Source organism: Papaver somniferum, chromosome 2 (genome assembly GCF_003573695.1).
Source record: "Papaver somniferum cultivar HN1 chromosome 2, ASM357369v1, whole genome shotgun sequence".
Lineage (NCBI taxonomy): Eukaryota > Viridiplantae > Streptophyta > Magnoliopsida > Ranunculales > Papaveraceae > Papaver > Papaver somniferum.
Window position 1 is genome coordinate 43,408,299 of NC_039359.1, and position 7,076 is coordinate 43,415,374.

Consider the following 7,076-nt stretch of genomic DNA (forward strand, 5'->3'; position numbering starts at 1 on the left):
GGAAAGTTTCGTATTGATCATTCAATCACTTGAAAATTACTTATAAGCTAATAGTTTGTGTGAGACAGCTATTGTCTTCTTCTAAGGATGTTTCAATGATTGGAATGGGAGTTTACAACAAATTAACCTTTGTCTGGATACATCACAGTATGCATACCAGTATGCAAACTGTTGTGGTATGATTCAGGTCCGGAAACATATTTCAAACATATTTCCATACCTTGATCTTTGATCTAAAAGGAAATCAAATAGGATTATCTGTTAGAGGCAGATTGGTATCAAAAGTCTTCACTTTGGCCGAAGCAACTCTTTGGATGTAAAGGACGTCATCTAAGGGAATTAAGTGTGTAGAACCTTGCGAGGTTCAAGAGACGCAAGGAGCGTGACTGTAACTGAATTTCTTGGGGGGGGGGGGGGGGTGTGTGGATTCGGTCTCAAATAGTAAGCTAGTGTCTGTAACGTCTTAGTACAATATGGTGTTCAATCTGGACGAGGTCCCGGGGTTTTTCTGCTATTGTAGTTTCCTCGTTAACAAAATTTCTGGTGTCTTGTGTTTTTCCTTTTCTGCATTATATTGCTTATCTTTACAATTTGATTTGCACAGGTTTGTACGTATTCAATCTAAGTAGATACGTCGTTTAATTGTAATCGATTACGAGACTAATTTCTTGTAGAATTCATATCTTGAAAGATAGATAACAAGTTTAATCACTTGGCAGAATTCCGATTGAATTATTTGGATATGACTAGATTGATCTTGGATATTGATTTTTGAGATCGTCCAAGTACTCTGCTTAACAATTAGGTTCACGGACCCTGTGTCTATATACATACTGATTGAGTAGAGGTTGAGATATTAACTCTATATACATATTATCAAGGATCATTAAGTTGGTATACTTGCATTTGTTTAAGTTTTGTCTATACAGGTTTCCGAATGAAAAAGTTGGGTGTATTTGGTATACCTTGTGTTTTCAGATCCATCTATTTCTTAAAGTTTTTCTTAACTAAATTAGATGGTGGATTGTTAAACACACCACCAAACAACTTAACAACACTGTGTTAGGCAGAAGTGTTAGGATCAGCAAATGATCCATCCATTTTTCATGGTTTATAATGATAAAGTGACTAAAGTAACAAAAAAAAACAAGTAAAGTAACAACTAAGGCTGCACAAATAACCCGGTGTACCGGACTAGAACTGGAAAAAAAAACACGGAACCGGTGTAAGCGGTACAGGGACCGGGACTGGATATGAGAACCGATACAGGACTAGGTACAGGGAGTGGTTCTATCATATTCCCGGACAGTACTGTACCAAAAGTACCAGTTAATAATAGTCGTCTAGATAAGTTAATCCTAGCAGTATATATAGTCTAGGTCTTATCTATCGTGTATTCGTGTTAATCTGTCTCATATCTATTCACTTCTTCCTTTTCCTCTCGACTATCAACTGAAGAGTGAAGAACAGCTTTGCAGAGAGATGGAAAAGTGATATGGGTTAGGGATTCGCTATGAATCGAAAATTTGAGAAGGTGGTTGAAGTTATTAGGGTTCAAAATCTGAGAGAAGAAGAAGATGATGAATCAGGCAGATAGATGAAGAACAAAAGGGGGATCTAGTGATGATAAATAAATGGAATTATTCTATAGAGCTGCTGATGGTTTAATTGTCTTGATGATGATGAGTAATTAAGGAATTGAAGAGGGTTGAAGGAATAAAGAGAGAGAATGAATTAGGGTTTCTATTTTCATCTGCAATAGAGAAGATGAAATTGCTGCTATTGACATGAAGTACAGCGAGGAGTTACGCTCGAGATCCAAGACGATTGAAGAAGTGAAAGTGAAATTAGGGTCTTTGAGATGAAATTCAGATTGGGATCGAGTTAGATTGTGAAAGGAAAGAAGATGATAGGTTTGAGTATGAAACCGATGATAAGTTTAATCGATGAAATCTTGCTGCTGTTGCTACAATTGATGAATATAGAGATGTTGAATTACAGGGAAGGCTGAGTTGTTGTTGATGGACTACACCCATAGAGGACTGAGTTGTTGTTGATGGACTCATTCTGACGGTCTTTGTTCAATTTTCCTGTGTGATTTTGTGTCTCTTTGTCTGGCTACCTCTCTGTCTGATTGAAATTTGTTTACTAGTATTGAACATGAACTTGTATCTTGTGTAGCTAGCTCAAATAATTAGGGTCAAGTTTGGGAAAGTATGAGATGATGTTGTTGAATTCTTGAAACTGCATTGTTATTTTTTTGGTTCTAGCAGTTCATTCAGATGGAGTTTTTTGTTTCATCTCCGTGTCAAAATATGGGTAAAAACCCGGTACCGGTCTTGAACCGGACTGGTCTTACAGGTACATGTACAAGTCCAGGTACAGGTACCGGTCCTCAAAATGAGGTACCGATCAACTATATGTACATTTACCGGTTTCATAAGAAACCCAGACCGTATCGGCCCATGTGTGGTCTTAATAACAACAGGTAACTATCTCGGTCTGAAAATGTGTTTGAATTCGTGTCCTAGTGGTCGGAGTTGGTGTCTTAGTAATCGGAGTTGTTGCTGTTGATGAAACTCCTATCATTTCTGTTGATATTGCTGATATTTTTTCTTCTTCAATTGCTTTTAGCTAAAGTTGATGTTGATTTTTTGCTTGCTGAATCTTGAGTTGTTTTTGAACCAACTTTTCCGACGAAAATAATCCACATCATGGAATGAAAAAGCAAAAAGAAACAAACCAAAAACAATCGAATGATACAGATATAAATCGCTCAAAAGAAACCCGACAGGACATGGAAATCTAAGTTAACAAGCGATATTCAAGTTCAAAAACCAAAACTGAGTTTTTTCTTAAGAACAATTGAAGAAAATAAACGAGATTAAAACCTAAAACTGATTATAGAATAGATGATCAAAAATAACAGAAAATATTAGCGGTTATTTCTGCTACTCAGATCTATTTCCGAATGAGCCGATGTGAGCGGCGACGTTATTAGGGTTTTAGTTTCTTATCGCCTAGAGAAAGAGAACCTAATGCTTTGTAGGTGCATGTTTGGGAATATAAAAAAATTCCTACTACTAATCTTTTGCACTTTGTTTGGGCATGGATAGGCAATTGCATTGGTTTTGACATAGTTAGAGGAAATTATTACTGGGCTATCGGAATGGTAAAAGTGTTTCAATGTGAGATGGTAGATGGAATTCCTAATAGGCCTCAAAAGGTTTTTGAAAGGTTTAGGTCAATTTCAATGAGGATAGTTAATAATCTAATGCTTCCTCGTAAGAATGTTTGGAAAGTAGACCTTTTACATGTTGTATTTGATAATGCAACTGTTAAGGATATATATATATATAAGATGAGAATACCAAGGAGAGATAGTGATTAATTGAGATGGATTCCTTCCCATAATGACATGCTGTAAAACCTGCTTATATAGTTGTTAATGATGGATATAGTTATATTATTGTTGATATACAAAAAAATTCTTGGGTCGCCTTCTGGAAGGAAATTCCCTCCAAAGATTTTGCACTTTCTTTGGAAATGTGTTCATACTTGTCTCACGTTAGGGAGACAATGTCAAAATTTGTGCTTATTGTAGAATCACATTGTCCTTTTTGTAACTTTGAAATTGAATTAGTGGATCGATCATCTCTTTATAAATTGACAGGTGGCTATAACATTACGATTAGACAATCACTTAATATGGAACCATTATATAATCAAAAAGATTTGATTTTTTAATGGTCTCTTTTTCATGAGCGAAAATTTAATCCATCTAATCATTTTGATCTACATATAAGGCGAAAACACTCCAAAAATTCGATTTCACCTTCGGATCGATATGTTGGTGAAATGTTCCAAATCCAATTGTGATGTTGTAGAAGAAATCTCTATTTTTGTAAAGTCACGACCAGTTGATTAAGCCAACAGAGGTGAAAAACAAAAAATAAAGGGTGATAAATGAGAAATATTTTTCTTTTTTTGTTCTTGAGACGTTCACTTCTTGGAAAAGAAATAAGAAAAGTAATTGATCTTAATTTTTCAGGATCGAACAACATAAAGAGTATGAAAATCTCAACCGAACTCATCAAATTATCAAAAACCTATCAAAATATCTGGATTAGAATAAACAACCTCTGCTTCATCACAATCTTATTTTTCCTTGTCTGATATCCCCCAAATCAGGGTTCACAAAGTATTAGAGCATCATTCGGTCAAACTCACGAGTATTTGTATGTCAAGCTTGTTCTCAATGTTAGTTTCACAAAACTATATCTTGATTTACAGTATACTAAATTCAGTCTTGGACCAGGATTAGAGCATGATAGCTAAGTATCAAAATTTACCAAATATGCCTTTGAAGATTGAAGAGCAACGAAGACATCCACGAGAACTTCATCAAAAAATGTATGAGAAGACTCACTATATTACTTACTCATTAAATCTACCATTTTATCTACTAATATAACGTCGTATGTCTTTAGTATAATTGACGAATTGAAACAAGAAAATTTCGAGTTCAATATTATATTTAATTAATCTCGATGTATAATTTCAAGCAACGGATATTCATTGGTTTATCACTTTTGAGGTTGAGAGCAAGTTATTGTCAAAAGACTATGACTACGAAGATATAAACTTAAAGACATCAATAGTTGCTCACGAACTGCTATAAGGTTCAAGAATTATGCAAAAACTTGATGTTCCTAAACTCAAAAGTGCACAAGAGATCACCATCAAATTATGGGTCCACGAACTATGCAATTTCAAGGTGTGTTACTGTACACTTTGAAAAATTACTCTTATGTTCACAAATTGATTTTGATTTATGAATTTGCGAACTATGCACTTTTGGATATGTTCCTATAACTTTTTTCAAACTTGCTCTTGTAAACGAGCTGGTTTATGAGGCGTTTTTGAATATGTTCCTGGACATTTTTAAAGATCTTGTACACGAACTAGTTTATAGGTTCGCAACCTAGCATCTTTTGGGTGTTCATGAACTCCAGTATTGCTTGAAGCTTCACTTTATGCACAATTCTAGAACAACAACTTTTGTATGCATTCTTCTTTGTAACTCAAGGAAAACTTTTCACATGCTTATATGAAATCTATTCCTTGGAATCAAGCAATATTGAAAAGTTTTACTTTACTTGAGACCGAAGTAATTCGCAAACATGGAAACTAATTCACAAACTTGGTTTGATTATAAGCATCATATCCTTGTCTATCATTATAAATAGAGGGGTCTCTGCAACCTAAAATCTCAATCCTGGAACGTTGTGACTTAATTGAGACTGAATTCGTCCTCTAAAGACCTAGCTTTACTCGAGAAGCATAATTAGGCTACAATTTTTTTAAGTTTTCACTAAGGGACTCGTGAATCCCAGTCAGGCTATCTTTTACCTAATAGTTCTTGATATCTAAAATTTTATCTAAGGTTCGTCTCTCCGGTTATACGACCATTCAAGAACTTTTGAGTGAAGCATAAGATTGATGGAAATTATAAATTTCTCATCGTCTCAGATTTTCTATAAGATTTATATCTAGATTTAGGTTGATATTGTGAAGTGCAATCGATTAGGCATCTTGTATTACCTAAGTTATCCTTATTGTTGAGGTTTGCTTGATATCTTCTTTACTCTTGAATATCCCTCATAAGAAAACAGATTTCCATACCTTGATTGAAATATATTTTTAAAATATCAATAAGTTATCTGTTTGTGGCAGATTAGTTTAAGTCCTTCACTTCGGATGAAGCAACTCCCGGGCCTATAGAGGACGTCAAATAGGGGAATCAGGCGCCCAAGATCTTGCGAAATTCAGGTGACATAAGGTGCACGACTGAAACTGAATTTCTCGGAAGGTTGATTTAGTCTCAACTACATTCCAGCCCGAAGTATGATGGTAGGCTAGTGTTTGTGGCAATTTAATACAGTGCGATGTTCAAACTGGACTCGGTCCCGGGGTTTTCCTGCTAGATAGCAGTTTTCCTCGTTAACAAAATTTCAGGTATCTTGTGTTATTTCTTTTCCACATTAGATTATTTGTTTGTATAATTGAAATATCACAAGTAATACGTTAATTAACCTAGATAGTCCAAGCCGGAAATGATACAGAAAAGCGTCTCGGATCAGGTATAATTACTTGTTGTTGTGTTACATGCACCTTTGTACTTTAGTATCTGTCACTTTTGTATCTCCATCATTCTCGTGTCACAACTCATGCTGACTAGAAGTACCGCCAGAATCTACACGACCATCAGGATTTAAACTTGAACTCAATCTAAATAGGATGGTATCCAAATGATGTTATCGAACCGCCTCTAAGTGCAAAGCCGTCATATTTTAATTAATCCACCACAAAAATTTGTATTCTATCCTTAATTGATATTCAGTGCATCTATATTGCAATAAGGATATGTATGTTCCGTAGTTGTCGAAACTATTGGAAATAGTGGTTGTCTCCCCCATGTGAAGTTATACTTGGAAACCCCTAATATACTTCAGGCATATTTGAAATTACCGGATTTACGATTCTCTGGTACCATTTCAGATAATGTGATTTAGTAATATTCGTTTGTGAGTTTTCATGGTATCGTTCCCATGACGTCTATCCAAACCTATCAAAATATGACGCAGATACGTGAGTTTTCTTTTGGGGGTTAATGGATCTTGCAAAAGTAATCTGTAAATGGAAAATAACTCTTTTCTCGAAATATCAAACACCGCGGTTCGATATCATGCTAAATAGAACATCTATTCTTAGTGAATAATTCAGAATACCTTGCGTCTCAGGATCCACAAACTCAACAAAATTACCATTGTAAGGATGAACAAAAATATTTTGGCAATTCCTTGTCATTTGTTGATATCTGTGAGTAAAAACGAAAAGTATTTTATCATCACAAGGTTTGTTTTCCCAATTGCACTTGATGTACATTCCATTGGTGAAACTCTTTGGGTGTTGTCAATAAGAGATGGTTTACCAACATATAAGTAAATATATCACCAATACTGGAAATAAATTCATTTGTTTTTATTTAAAAAAATTATTCAATTTAAAAAAAG